Here is a 15,224-nt window from a genome sequence, read left to right on the forward strand (position 1 = left end):
GTTGCTCCCCCTGCTGGTTAAACAGCGCTACTTCATATAAACACGCCTTTATAGCAGTTCCGTGTTTTTATCTCCCCAACAGATCAAAGTCCACATTAAGAAGTAATGCGCTTTAAACAGCATAAACTACACTGTGATCAATAAATATCAATCTATATCTGCGCATTTCTCTTCAGTTTACAGCATTATTGATCTGTTACAGCTGATTGTTCTCCAGCCGGTCTGATCTAGACCAGGTCCAGGTCTGATCCAGGCCCGGTTCAGATCTCCATGCTGATCCTGGTTCTTCCAGTGGAATCGGACACTGAGCTGAGCTTAAAGAACCGGTTCTGGATCTGAGGAACCTTTAGAACCGGTTCTGACTTTAAGCTACACGGTTCTGTTCTACATTCTCTTCAGTTCTGAACTTACCGAGTGAATCCAGACTTCTGTCCTCTTCTAATGAAGGAGACTGAACTTACTTTCACTCTCTCCTTCACTGCGTCAAACCTCTCTCACTCTAAGCCCCGCCCCCTTGCTCTCTCACAGCGAATAGACGCTGGGTGGGCGGAGCTATTTTTCGTTTTTGGCTATTGTCTGCCAATGATATCAAAGGGCTGAATGGAATGTTTGAATCCCCGCACTGCGCATGCTCTGACCCACATTTTATAACGTTTTCATGAGTTTTTCAGTTTGATGATTCTGTTTTCTTTGACCGCATTAAACAGCCTGAGCTCACTGTCATTATTTATTTAAGGGTTACATAAAAGTAAATGACAATTAAACAAATAAAATAAATAAACAATTTATAAACAAACTAAAGAAAATTTGTTTCTAATCACCTCTTTTACCTCAACTTCACACTGATACAGTGATTTAAATCACTAATCATTTTATTTACCTCTTAAATATAATTATTTTAAAATAAAAAACAGTTGGTATTTCATGTTCTCTGATGTGACTATACTGTCAAGTTTTAGATTTAAAAATAAGGGATATTATCCTCTGTCCACTTAAAGCCGTCCCACCAGCCCAACGAAGGTTCAGTATCCCTTACATTTTAAGACAGGTTTAAAAAAAATCTAAAATAACCACATGTGAAACACTTACACTACAATTTGATTATCAGAATCTGAAATGTTGTGGACATTCCTACATATGTCATTCTTTTAATACAGCCAAATTAAAAACCCTTTTCTAGATATAAAAAAAGTTAAGATTTCATGTCTTTTTTTGGCATAATGCACTCTTTTATATGATATATATTTTTTATTTAATGGATTTAAAATTGAACAAAGAGTGCACAAATTCTGCAAAATGACTGTTGGTGACCTAAAAATAATATCAGGAGCTTTTACTAAAAGGACATGGACCATATATGTTCCATCAGTAAAAATTAGTCCTAATGGGCCTACACAATTAATAATTTTTAATTAATACTTCTTTCTTTTGATCACTCCACTCCTGATCAGGGGTGGGTTTCCCGAAAACGATCAATCTTAGGGAATAACGAACGAACTAACGAATGACGTGAGTAAAGAACGAGCCAGTTCTGCGAGTGTTTGCCAAAGAGCTTCGCAAAGTGAAAATTAACAAAGGAGGTTAAAGAACGTCTTTGTTGACTCCTCCCCTGAAACAGCGCACTCAATCGATCCACAAATATTGATTATTATGCAGTATTTATTCAGTATTACACCCTAAAAATGTAAAAAAGTGTTGTAATCATCAATATTATACATATTTTGAAATTTAAATTACAAAAGGATGTACTTTGGCATTAATAAAATACTCCTACAGATACATATGGCTAAATAAATAAGGGTGGCTGGAGTCTATACCAGCCGGCATCGGGGGGAAGGCAGTATACACCCTGGACAGGCCGCCAATCCATCGCAGGGCAGACAGACACACAGGCACATCCACTCACACACTCACACCTAAGGGGCAATTTTTATCCGACATCCAATTAGCCTGAACTTTGGACTGTGGGAGGAAACCGGAGCACCCGCAGACACGGGAAATAATATAATATAATATAATATAATATAATATAATATAATAATATTAATTATTATAATAATAATTATATATATAATATAATTGATTATAATTAATAGTAACATAATATAATTGCTTCAACAAGGGAAATTATAATTTTTCTCCCTCAAAATTGGCGGTCCCTGGTGTTTAAGGTGCTGAACTGCAAGTAGAGATCCCCTAAAGAAGCTCTTAAGAATAACGACTGGGTGAGGGCACTCGTTAATCTGTGAGCGAGTTTACGTAGTACTTTAGTTACGCACGGGTTTGGGAAACACTCTTTAATTAACAATCAATCTTAAGTACGAGTTAACGAAGTTCTTAGCGTAACGAAGCTTTCAGGAAACCCACCCCTGATCTCTATTATTAATTTTATTCCTCTTGCTTGTAGACTTGGAACCAAAATATCATCCCAATCAAACCAGTAAAAAAAAAATTCTAATTGAATATAACATTAGTTTTTGCATTAAGGTTTTTTATCTCACAGCAATAATAATGGAGAAAATAGATGTACTTTACATAAATAGAACAGATATAGTTAATCATAATATCAAAAATATACATTTTTACAATTTTTTTCAGAGATATGCTGAATAAATAGTAAAGCGATGATGCTAGCTCAGAGTAAAATCGTATATTAAATCTCAGCATTAGCTTTAGAACTAATAATAAACAAAAGTGAGGATTTTACCATTCTGGGACATTTTTAGGTTTAAAAATTGAATATGCTTTGCCATAAGTAGGAAATGATCATTTGGTCAACTTATGTCATTTACAGCCTTAACACATTCTCAATTGTTTACATATAAAAACTTTCTTTATTTTTTCCTCCACTCCACGTTTGTAGTTTGTAGTTGGAGCGAGGGCACTGCCAGTGTTTGCTCCAGATGTTAGATTAGCATTACTTAGTCTTTTAAAATTTAGATGTCGTAGTTTAAAGGAGTACAGTATTCTTAGGAGTAGAGAATATTCTTAGCTTGCAACAATAGGCCAACAAAATCCTTTTCAGAGTTAAAAAAAAAAAAAAACGGTCTAGCTGTAGTTTCCATGCTGAAAGCAACACTCAGCAGGCTATGCAGCAGTAAGACTGCAGGATCCTTGATTCCCTCTACTGCACATGTGTCAAACACAAGGCCCGCGGGCCACATCCAAGCGAGAGCTTGTAAGATCTTAGTGTCTATAATAAATAGGTCAGAAGCGTTCTTTGACCAAAAACTACATTTCCCACAATGCTTGTCGATTGTAGTACCCGCGAAGTTACGGCTTACTGCCACTACACGGCAGTGTAGTCATTGATGTGGAAACCCTGCCGGAGGGAAGGCGTAACTTCGCGGGTGGAATTGAGACATACAAACGTTTATCCCATAATGTCCAGAAAAAGAGAAGCTGATGCAGACGGACAGAAGGCGAAAGACCGGTATGCCTTTTGTGTTACGAAGAGTGTTACTGACCAAAATAAACGCTTGTTAGGAGAGAAGTTCTGTGTAAATATTTATACGACAATAGCTGACAAAATCTGTTTTAATGACGTTAATAAACATCACTGTGTCAGCGCTAGTCGCAGTTTCACCACAGCAAAGGACGAGGACGTGAATCACTTATCTAACCAGCCTTTACTGATTTCTGCCCCCAATAACCCTTTCAATAACCTCCAATAGCCTTTAATAGTCTTCAGTAGCCTTCAACAGTCTAACCTTGCAGCCGTGGTGTGTTCTAAACTCCGTAGTTATAAACATCCTGAGGTTAGCAGCGCGCTAACTGACCTGTTTATAATGTAATCCGAGCAGTGACTCCGTGACTCTGCTCTAAACTGCTGCTGTTAGCTGCTTGGGCTGAAAGATGAACTGTAGAGAGCTGTATTATTCGGTTAGTGGGGTTAAAACCTTTATTTTCTACACAGAAGAATTTTAAAAACTGTAAAAACGCTCCAGACTGCCTCAGCTGAGCCCTGTAGCCCGTGGCTGGGCTGTAGCTCTGACTCAGTAAAGACTGCGGGCTTATGCTGCTGCTGCAGCTCCGACTAGTGGTTGTATGAGGAACTGCTAAATCTGAGGAAATGCTAAATCTATCACATGTTCTTAACAGCTCACAATTTTTGATTTTATATTTATTAAGCCTTATTTCAGTATCAAACGTTTTGATCAAAGTTAATGTAACTTGTATTTTATGTCATTCCTATTCACTTGAATAGTTTGGTTCTTGATTGATGGAGTTTTTGGATTTCATAACATGACAAATTAAAAGGATTTATGTTAATAGAGCAACAAGCAAACATTTTTTCCATGCAACTGTAATATTTGATTGAATAAATAGTATATTGAGAGTTATTTAACATTAAGGAGTAATTACATTCATTTTATATTACATTTGGTTACATTTTATTACATTTATAAGTTACATCTGGCCCTCAGTGGACAGCCAATATGCCAATGTGGCCCTCGGCCACAATGAGTTTGACACCCCTGCTCTACTGGTTTTCTCATTGGTCTATGGTTCAGTCAGTCTGATTAAAAATCTGCAAGTTAATCTACAGGGATATTTGGTTGTGTTGTGTTGCTAAAGTTATATACTCTGTTATCTTTTCCTTATTTGGTATCGTTTTGCTAAAGGGTTTTTTTTATATCTCTAAAGGTACTAAAAATATCTAATCCATTTACTTTATTGATTGTTTTATCCAGTACCAGCTATTATCGTTGTTTTACATCACCTTATGTATTTACTCATATTCATATCTATGTGATTCAATAAAAGGCTTTTATATTGCAAGATCTGCAATCTTATCTATTCTTTCAACTTAAGCATTTAGCCAAAAGCTTTTGTACACAGCCAAACATACATTCAAGCAACCACTATATACAGTGCCTTGCAAAAGTATTTGCCCCCCCCCCCCCCCCCCCCTTGAACTTTTCAAACTTTTGCCACATTTTGGGCTTCAAACATAAATATATGATTTTTTTGTTTGTTTTTTGTGAAGAATTAACAAGTGTGTAAGAATACGGAGGAGTTTTGCCTTACTATGTTCATTGTTCATTGATTAAAGGGTTAATCTGTGTGTAACTAAATCAGCATTTAACTTAATCAGTATGTTATTCAAGCATTTAGCACGATTCATGATGATTCACATTGTGACTTAGAATGTATGTATATTGTGTCCTTGTGCTCAAAGCAAGGCCGTTTTTCTTGCAACTTAGCATGATTGATTTTTTCCAGCGGAACCATGAGTTTCTGTACATGTAATCTATAGTCTGATAAGGTTGGGGTGACCGAGTTCTCGGATGACGTATAGGATGAATAACTGCTTATCAGGATCCGGGGGGGTGTGAGGAGCCTCCTCACACACTATTAGACTGAGGCCAGGCGAATGCCTGTATTTATTAGACTCTCTGTCTAGGAAGAAGAGTAGAGTTGGGCGGGAGAGCTTCTCCCGAGAGGGACTACAGAGCCACAGGTCCTGTTCACACAGCCGAGAACTCTGGAAACCCCAACTTTTCTCACCTTTGGGGTTTTCCTCTTATTTTCACCTTTTTATTTCAATTCATTTTTCAATAATCTTTTTGCTCAATTTTTGATGTATCCAAAAAAACTGTTTTGCTCAGAAGATTCTTTGAATAAAATCTGACGGAACTACAATTTTGGACTGGATCTCCTTTTCTTCTTTATGACGTATCATGCCAAATACATCATAATTCGAACAGTAGATCAATAATCTTTCAATCGTGAAGTGGAACGAAATTTATTGGATACACATTATGTTGAGATACTCAGTATTTTGAGAACATTGGTATTTAACTTGTGTGAAACTGACACCAATAAATCCATAACTCCTGCTATTTACTTACATAGAAGTGTTTTTTTTCTCAGTAGCTCAGTCGCTGTGAAGTGTGGAGAATAGTTTTGCAATATATTGATTATCGCTGAATCGCAGTTTTGAGATATCACCGTTATCATTAATTTACCACTTTGCTCAAAGGTGCTGAAAAAAACTTGAAAGTGGGCCTTGAAAGTGCTTGAATTTTACCTTGTAAAAGGTGTTTGAACCCTGTGTTTAAAAACCCCAGCAGCACTGCTGCACCTGATCTACATGTACCAACACAACACACACAAACACGTCACCACATTAGTGTCAATGCAGTTTTAAGAAATATTTATCACAAAAATAAAGCTCTCTGGCGCTGGGAATTAAATATACAGGGTAAAATTTAGGCTAATCGGATATGCAGGTGAAAAAATAAACTGTGAAAAAATGTGTGTGAATATGTGTATGTTTATACCTACAAATCTCAAATGTAAATTGACATAATATGGACCATTAAATGACGGTAACAACCTGACCGTTTGACACTTAGCTAATCTGCATACCAGTAGGAGAGAGCAGAGATAGACTGGCTGTGTATGAAACGGTAGGCAGCTACCACAATCCCTCATGCCTGAGCTGTTCATATGTTAACACCCACTAAATGATTAACCCTTTACAAGTATTAATATGAACTTTAGGAAAAAGAATATAAACAGAATTGTCCTTTTTTCTATTGTGAGTTAAATGAAGTCACTGCTGCCTATTCTAATAAGCTAACCGTATGACTAGCTTGACGAGCTCTGGGGACATTTTTACATGGGATGTGTCTGAAAGATCTGTGGAAAAAAAGACATTACTTAAATTAATGAAAAGTATTATTACAAATGTAACAAAATGACTTTCTGAGCTGAAAACAAAAAAAAACAAAAAAAAAGAAAATATGTTTTATAAAATTTATTGAGATATCATATATATCCTATACCCAGTTTATAGACACATTTGGGACATACCGGGGTTGGACAATGAAACTGAAACACCTGTCTACAGTCACTCAGTTTTGGATCTTAGTTTGCATAAAAATAAATGTATGCCAGTTTTTACCCTGAGCTCTGGCTCGCTTCTTTTTTTTCCTCCTTTTTTCCTCCCTGTATCACAAACTCTTCTAGTTCCTCCATTTACCCAAGTTTGATTTTAGGAAGTCTTTTACGTACACTCTAAAAAGAAATGTGTCAAAAATGACTCAGACTGTGTCTAATTTTAACACATTGTGCGAGTGTGCTCAGAGACGACACATGTTGTGTTGATTCTGACACATCCAGTGTGTAATCCAATTTTACACACTAAATGTGTCAGGCTAATGAACTCACAAATGTGTAATTTTTTACACAACTTGTGTTGATTATGCATAATCAAGATAATGTATCAAATATGTTAAAAAAAAGCATGAAACGAATTAATTCAATTCGATTTTTATTATCATGCCTATATATGGTTAAATTTTCTTTTGGAATTAGCAATGAATTAACATTCACGTGTTTGTAACATTTTTAAATGTAAAAACAGTCATGTTTGTTACAGTTCAAAATCAGTTTCGTTTGGAATAAGTAATAAATTAACTCGATGTTTTTTAGATATTTTAAATGTAAAAACATGCATGCTTGTGACTAATTCATTGTCTTTTGTGATAATGAACACCTAAAAACAAAAGTCCAAACAGTAAAGGGGTGTATAAAACATAGCTCATATAAAATTAGTCACAATTGTTCACTGTTCTCACGTATTTTTAGAAAACCTGATGAATTTAACATTGAACATCAGTACAGAAATAAAATTCCCTTTTTATAAAAACAGAACTACAAAACGTGAGGCTAAACAATTTGGATCTTGGATTCAAGTACAGCTTGTCTGTGTTGTAAATGGCTAGTACATCATCTAAGCTGATCATTTCATAGTCATTAGTTCGCTTGACATATGCATAAAAATGCTCATCAAAGTACTCAATTTAAATAATCCAGATAAACATCAAAAAGGACTCAGCATCAGCCCGTGGTATGATGTGAATTATCTCACCAAACAAACATTCTCCACAGTGTTTGGTTTTAAGTGGCAGCACACCACCTGTTCTATATGTTAGGCCAAGTACAGTATGTGAAGTAACAAATAGTGCACGGTGGTACATGTTAACTGGTGATCTCTGTAAAGATGCTTAGTAAATGATTTGATGTTGTGGTAAGTCCTTGGACAACCATCCTGGCTGCAAATAAGAATGAAGTTCAGTCCCTTTGACAATGCATGTATTTCACGAAGATGCCAAATTAGCTTCTTTACTTCTGTGAATTGTGACTGTCGACATTCTGGACAAGTGTACATTATGCTGTGAATTGTGATGCTTTAAGCTTCGAAATGAGCTTCAGTACCTTAGCTTTCCGGCTAGTTGAGAGAGGCATGTCATAGATGTGTTCAAAGAAGCAGAACACGGAGCTTAGCTGACACGGATAGGCCAGGTTACACACCCAGTAGAGCTTAAATAGCTTGTCCACAGCAGATGTCAGTCCTTCTTCAAGGGGAACAGTGATTCGGTCCCTCTTTCCAATGATGACATGTTGCTTTGCGGCAGCCCTCAGATTTCCAACACAGATTGGCTGGGGCTGGTGGGTCTGTGAAGGACAGACATCACAAAGAGAAGCAATGCTGCTTCCAGCCTAAAATGTAACCAAACAAAAGAAACCAAAATTTGAGTTTAATCAGTTGTTACTGCAAACACTTACTAAAAATACAAACGACCGATTTAACAGTTTCTAAATTTTATGTTACTCCAGTTAATAAGCATGTACACAATTACATACTCTCACACTTGATTAAACTAAATCAGCCACCTTCAATGTCCTTTATGATTTATTTGTTTACTAAAAAAGGCAAAATGTATCTTATAATAAAATCATTCTAGATAGACAGACAAATCGATAGATGGACTTACTGGAACAAAATCAACAAGGAATGTTAATGCAAACTTCACTCAACAGCGACTCATTGCAACTGGTGGCAGAAGATGTGTAAGGACTACAAGCATAGTGTAACACTTCTCATCTGAAAATGAGACACAGACACAAATAAAATAAGATTACACAGAGGCTGTAGCATTATATGTGAAATCTATTCAGAGTTATATTTGAAAATATATACCTTCTGTGAGGGAAAATCAACATTTACTTCATGTATTCATAATCAATTACACTGATTATTCATTCAATCAGTATTATTACTCCCTGTAACAGAGTTGATTACTGTATTCTTGTATTACACTATATTCTTGTATTTTATCATTGAGTGTTATGTGAACTTATATTCTCTGATAAGGCCATTCATTCAGACTTAAGGGCAAAGATTATAAAAGCAGGGGTCTGCCTGGAGACTAGCGGGTCATAGCAAATGGTGTTTTCTGATTTATGAATTATTCTCTCCTCAAGGAATGAAAATCAAGTTTGCCTGGAAACTGTTTTGTCATAGTAAAATAGAGCTTTCTGATTCATGAATTATTCTCTCCTAAAAAGCTTATCTTCTCTTATACGTGCAGTTTCTGTTCCTCTTTTTATATTTGGTAGGGACCTGTTCCAAACAGATCACGAGGGGATTGCCTCATGTATGCAGGGGGGACTGTATAAAAATGCCCAGTCGACACAGAAAGGGGCTTTTTTTCCGACTTTCCTGACTTTTTTCATCTTCATTCATTGCTTTGCTTTTCCTTTTGCAACTTCAAAATAAAAACCTATTCTTTTGGCATCCCGGGTCTTCCTGTCGTTTGTCGATTTCCACGACAAATTGGCGTCCCTGCGGTGGGCTGCTCGTGCACCGGGACCTCTAGACCCTGCAAGAAAAGCGGAGGACGCTCTTGGGTTAAAAAAAGAAACCCAACCTTAGAACCTCAACTGTTTTTTAGAGGAAAAGGCGTTTTCTCTGGGGGTCGAGGGGTGTCCGGGGCCGCTGCAGCCGCACCACGTGTGAGTATATTTTTATATCTTTCTTCGTCTGGTTTGAGCCCCCTGGCACACAGTCTGAGTTGATGTGAAGAGGTTAGAGGCAAAAGGAGGAACCTGTAATTCTTTGGTGCTGTGTGTTTGCCTCAATCCGAGATTTGGGGCATAACCCAGAGAAACTGGTTCCTGGGGCCGGATAACCCGCCTTTGTATGACGATATTTAAAGGTTAAAGATTTTTTCCCCTGGTTTTTTGTGAGAAAACGGAGGGCACAGTTCGACGGGGCTGTGAGCACATAGGCACAGCGATAGAGTCGCGAACCTGCTGGTGAAGAAAAATGGATCGATCCCTCATCTGTGTGTTGAGAGCGGGGGGTTTCGGGCCAGAGGGGAAACTTTGTTAAAGTACATTTTTCTAAGGGGAAATGAACGGGGATGCCGAAAGACAAGTGTCTTATAAATTTTTTTGCTATCTAAATTTTTTTTTTGGCTTTGCTCCGCACCGCTTCCGTTCTTTTCTCACTTCTAAATTTTTCTGTCTGGTTTTTATCCTCTCGTCTTTTCCTGTTTAGAGTGAGTGAAACAGAAGTGTGTGCGACAGTGCGACTGACAGAGAGGAAAAGAAAAGGGTGTACGAGTGTCTGTTAAAGGGATTAAAAGTGTACCTGTGAGTGTGAAAGTGTGCGGGTCCAGTTTTTCCTGAGAGAGAAACAGAAAATGTGTATCTTGTGTTGGCGGAGAGAAAGAATGTGTGTGTGGCAGTGAGTGAGAAAGTGTATGGCAGCGAATTAAAGAGTGTGTGTAAGGCAGGGTGAGTGAAACTGTGCGAGAGCGGGGCTGATTGAGTGTACGAAGTCGTGAGTGACAACGAAATAGGAAATGGATGAGTCCCACTGCAGGGGAGGAGTCCAAGGTGAAGTAGGTGGAGTTGGTCCAGCCTATTGGGTTTAGACTGAGAGGTTGGTTATTTGTGAATTAACGCTTGTGAGATATCATAGAAAATAGAACATAAGTTCAGTAGGGAAATAGAATAATACACAGTGAAAACAGGGGAAAAAGGCTTTTGTATGGGTAGATATATATATATATACATATAAGAAAATATAAGGATATAAAAAACCCTAACTATACAAGGTGAAGATCTATCTGTAAACGGAGCAGTGCGGTAGATGTTACTAATGGTCATAAATAATTAAATAATTAACAGAGTAAAGTGCAATGACATCTATTATGACAGTGACTAATGTGAAATAGAAATATAATATAATATACATATGCATACGCTATAAGACAGTTCTAAAATAAAAATGTGAAAATGTGAATACCCAATCATGAGTACAGTGTACTTTAATGAAAGCAAGGTTGGGGAAATGTTAATATAAATAATTAAGTTGTTGAATAATGTCGGAGAGGTGTGTGACTGGATAGATCATTAGAGAATTTAGAGAATTTAATAAAGGGATTATGGGGTTGGTTAGCAAAACAAATTAAAAATAAAAGTAACTGGAAATTCCAAAATATACTATGCCATGCAGTACTGCTGTGTCAGATGTCCTCAGAGCAGGACAAATAAACATGGTTTCTGGTTTGATTGTTAAATAATCAGTTCAATAAATAGAAAAATGCTACATAGTGAATAGTGAATGAGTTAATGAGTGAGCCATTCCAAACACAGCTTTTTATCAGGTGATTTAGTCAATTATCTTACTATTCGTTTCTCATTCAGACTGATCTCAGTTCAGTCCTAGCTGAATGAGACTTATATAAGACGGATGTAATATCTAATTTCTCTATGTTACATTTTGATCCTCATAAGAGGGATAGTTGATTTCAGAAACCAATGAGAAAAGACCTTATTTATTTGAAAATGAAACTACAAGCTTTAGTGAATTGGGTCTTTCTCATTTTAAATAAGGAGAAATAAAATGTGTTTGAAAATGCAGCTCTCTGTTTTGCTTTACAGTATTAAATTAGACTAGAAAGAGATCTGGAAAACGGCATAGATTTAGTTTTCATGCTTATACAATGCCACCTATAAAACAAATGCATAATTTTCTGGCTGTAGCATGAACAAAATCAGCTAAGCAATATAAAATTGTTTCATCTGCATAATGGTAAAGTTTGCAATCTGAAGAAGCAGAGCCAGTAATATAATTTATATATATATATTAAATAAAACTGGACCAAACTTTAACCTTGTGGTACATCTGTGAGATACAGATGCCAAATCTGAATAATTATTCATTGACATGCACTCTTTTGGGTCTATTCCAGAGCAGTGTTATCAAAGCAAATAATTTAAGCTAAATTCAGTGGGAGAGAAAGGGTGATACTGATGGTAATAAGGAAAATCTGTATACAATAATAACAAATAATAAACCATGGGTACTCGGTGCCTTGCACAGGCTTTCACGGCGAACACCAGAGTGTGAGTTTGTGACAGTGTGACATACCTGGGTTTGTGCTCCCTGCAGAAACACTACAGCACTGAATGTTGATGAAACAGTGCTGCTACGCTGTGTGTGGTTCAGTGGGCTAGGCTGGTTAGCCAAAGACGGGTAAGATCCCAACATATTACACAGGGACAACCTAAGACAGGCACAGTCTCGATCTGACCACCACATGCATTTCAACAGAAAACGGAGAAAACATCGTGGAAGGGAAGCGCAGCCCAGGGGAGAGTGAGTGGATGAATGACGTGATGGGGTGTGTGTTCAGTGGAGGCCTGGGCAGGGTAGACCAGCCCAAATGGACAGTAAAGAGGGTGAAGCAATTTTGTGTTAAGTTCTCTGAAACAGAAATTCTGTTTCAGAAAAAAGGGGGAGAGGTAAATAGATGATCATTATTGCCACCATTATTTGCCCAATAATTATTTTATAGATATAGAGCATTTTTTTTTAAACTTTTAGCTTGTTTTATCTTTTAAAGTTTGGTTTTAAAACAACCTCTATGCAGATGAGCAATTACTCTCAGCAATATTGTAACAGTCTTAACTTTAAGACACACCCAATCCTAATTTAAAAAGAAGAAATAAGAAACTTAGAAATCACAAAATTGAACTTTCACTATTCAACATGTGAGCCACTTTTGGAGCAAGGGAAACAGTAAGTGAGATTTGATAAATTGTTTAAAGGAAATAGATGTATTGTTGATAATTGTGAAAAGCAATCTGCTTGGCATTGTATATGCATAAATACATATTGAAAATATTGAAAAGTAAATGTAAAGCATTGCTCGGATTTACTTGCTATAATAACGTGGACAAAGCAAAGCATAACATCTGTGTTTATTAATATTGATAATATTATTGTTTGTAATGGAACGATTGATACAGAGAAAAATAATCACGTTCCACTTATCCCAATTCTTAAAGCACTAAATACAATCAACTAAATCTAGAAATCAAGGCTTTATAAAAATCTTGGGAACTGAATAAAGTCAGAATCATAATTTCTTAATAAATAGCACACCGCAGAAAATTAAAGTGGCAGGTAAAATAATATAGCCACAAGCGGTGATGCAAAAGTTAAAGCAAAAGTAACCCAAGAAAGCCCAATACATCAATATGGAACCATTCCTGAGACAGAAGCCACATTATGTGTAGTTTGTGCAGAGTTTAAAACTTTGGGCCCTGATGTTATATCAATCAGTGTGGAGATGAATGGGAGAATAGAGCAGCTGATCATTAAAACTTTGCATGGAGCAATGATAATAAACATGATTCAGATATATTTCCATATGTTTGTTCCTTATTTATTATCTATGTAGTACTATCAATACAATATAAGAGGATATGCAGGAAGCATTCAGGGGTAGGTTTAACAGCAGGTGCGTTTAAAGCAGCAGCTTTGGGCTGTGAAGCAGTAAAATATGGTCTGTACAATGATGCTGCAGAATTGAGGTGTGTGATCTTTAGCTTGGTTAGTGTTTGTGAGAGTGGAAGTAGAAGTGTTTGAGTTTGTTTATGTGTACTTGTGTGGGTGAAGTTGTGTGCGTTTGTGTGTGTGCATGAGACATAGTGTGTGTCTAGTGGTAAACTAGGTGTTTGTAAAAGCTAATTTGGCTATAAGAGATTAGTTATAGCCATGGGGAAGCAGTTACACTAAAAGGGAAAGGGATGTGAACAAAAGTAAGGTAAAAGCCAGTAATTAATGGTGTTGATAATTAAATGTTGCAATTTAAAATTGAAAAATGACTAAATGTTAGGGATTTAAAGCACTTTTGACAAGTAAAGATCATGATTGAGTATAACTGAAAATAAGGACAACTGAAGAAGGTAAGAAAACAAAAATTGGGCTGAAATCTGTGCACAGACAAAATTTAAATATGAAATAATTAACTTCCAAGGGGAAATTAGAGCTCAAGTTAAGTGTGATAAATGTATTTTAACCATGTATTTTAACTTGCAGGAAGGAGACACGGAGGACGCCTTAAAAAACTTCCAAAATGAATAGTGAACCTTAAACATGATTATAACGAATACAAAAGTTTCGTTTCAGATCTGTTTACACAGGGGGAGAAGGAGAACGTGGTGCAAAGGTGGAGCAGTACAGACACAAAGTCAGGGCTCCTCCGCCATTACGCACGAAAGGGGAACGAGCATGGCTGGATTGAGCTTTTCCAGGTGACTGAGAGAACAACGTACGCAGATCAACTGATAGGCGAGGGTTCTACAGCTGTACAACAACAGAGATCGCTCACAGAGCAAGCGGGAGGAGACGAGAGAGCAGCAGCAAAAAAGTCTGACCCTCAGCAGGCCGCAGCAGGAAGGAGGGGCAGCTGAAATTGCCCACAGCAGCAGACAGCACACAGCAGTGTGTGACGAGGAGAGGAAGTGAGGAAGTAACTGATTGAGCAACGTTTCGTTTGCGTCAAAGTACACTACATACAGAGAGTCTTAAACACATCTCATTAAAAGAATACACATAGTCTTATCACACACCAACTCATACTTTTCATTCACTGATATTGCAGACATCAAGAGCCAGAATAAAGCTCTTCGTACGTGGGGCTGAGGTAGTCTACGAGAAAAAGGAAGCCAAACCACTATAGACGATGATTTTCATGTATTTTTTCCTTGTTGCTCTGGGAGCAGGACAACAGCAGGACATTGTGCATTTGACCATCACAGATATCATTGTAATCAGCATTTATGTGTTGAAAATTATTATTATTATTATTATTTTTTTTCTTATTGTTTAATCAAAATGAAAATTTGATTAAAAGGGGGGAAATGTGAGGGAAAATCAACATTTATTCCATGTATTCCTGATTTACTTCATGTATTCATAATCAATTATACTGATTATTCCTGTTAATCATTCAATATTCATCCTGTTAATCATTCAATCAGTATTTTATCATTGAGTGTTATGTGAACTTATATTCTCTGATAAGGCCATTCATTCAGACTTAAGGGCAAAGATTATAAAAGCAGCT

At 36.8% G+C, this 15,224-nt stretch overlaps 3 protein-coding genes across 5 annotated transcripts in view; 1 reads left to right on the top strand and 2 right to left on the bottom strand.

Moving 5' to 3' along the window:
- LOC111196793 (NLR family CARD domain-containing protein 3-like) overlaps positions 1–498 on the bottom strand; it is a 102,003-nt gene extending 101,505 nt beyond the window's left edge. Inside the window, exon 1 of the mRNA XM_049477072.1 lies at positions 412–498. The gene's annotated coding sequence lies outside the window, so the exon portion shown is untranslated. The remainder of the gene's footprint in view (positions 1–411) is intronic.
- The window catches only part of LOC125801117 (zinc finger protein 850-like), a 527,199-nt gene that overhangs the window by 466,070 nt on the left and 45,905 nt on the right, over positions 1–15,224 (bottom strand). The gene's annotated exons all lie outside the window — the stretch shown is intronic.
- LOC125801170 (zinc finger protein 585A-like) overlaps positions 1–15,224 on the top strand; it is a 272,387-nt gene that overhangs the window by 239,276 nt on the left and 17,887 nt on the right. The window lies entirely within an intron of this gene.

The sequence above is a fragment of the Astyanax mexicanus genome, chromosome 4 (genome assembly GCF_023375975.1).
Source record: "Astyanax mexicanus isolate ESR-SI-001 chromosome 4, AstMex3_surface, whole genome shotgun sequence".
NCBI classification, from domain to species: domain Eukaryota; kingdom Metazoa; phylum Chordata; class Actinopteri; order Characiformes; family Acestrorhamphidae; genus Astyanax; species Astyanax mexicanus.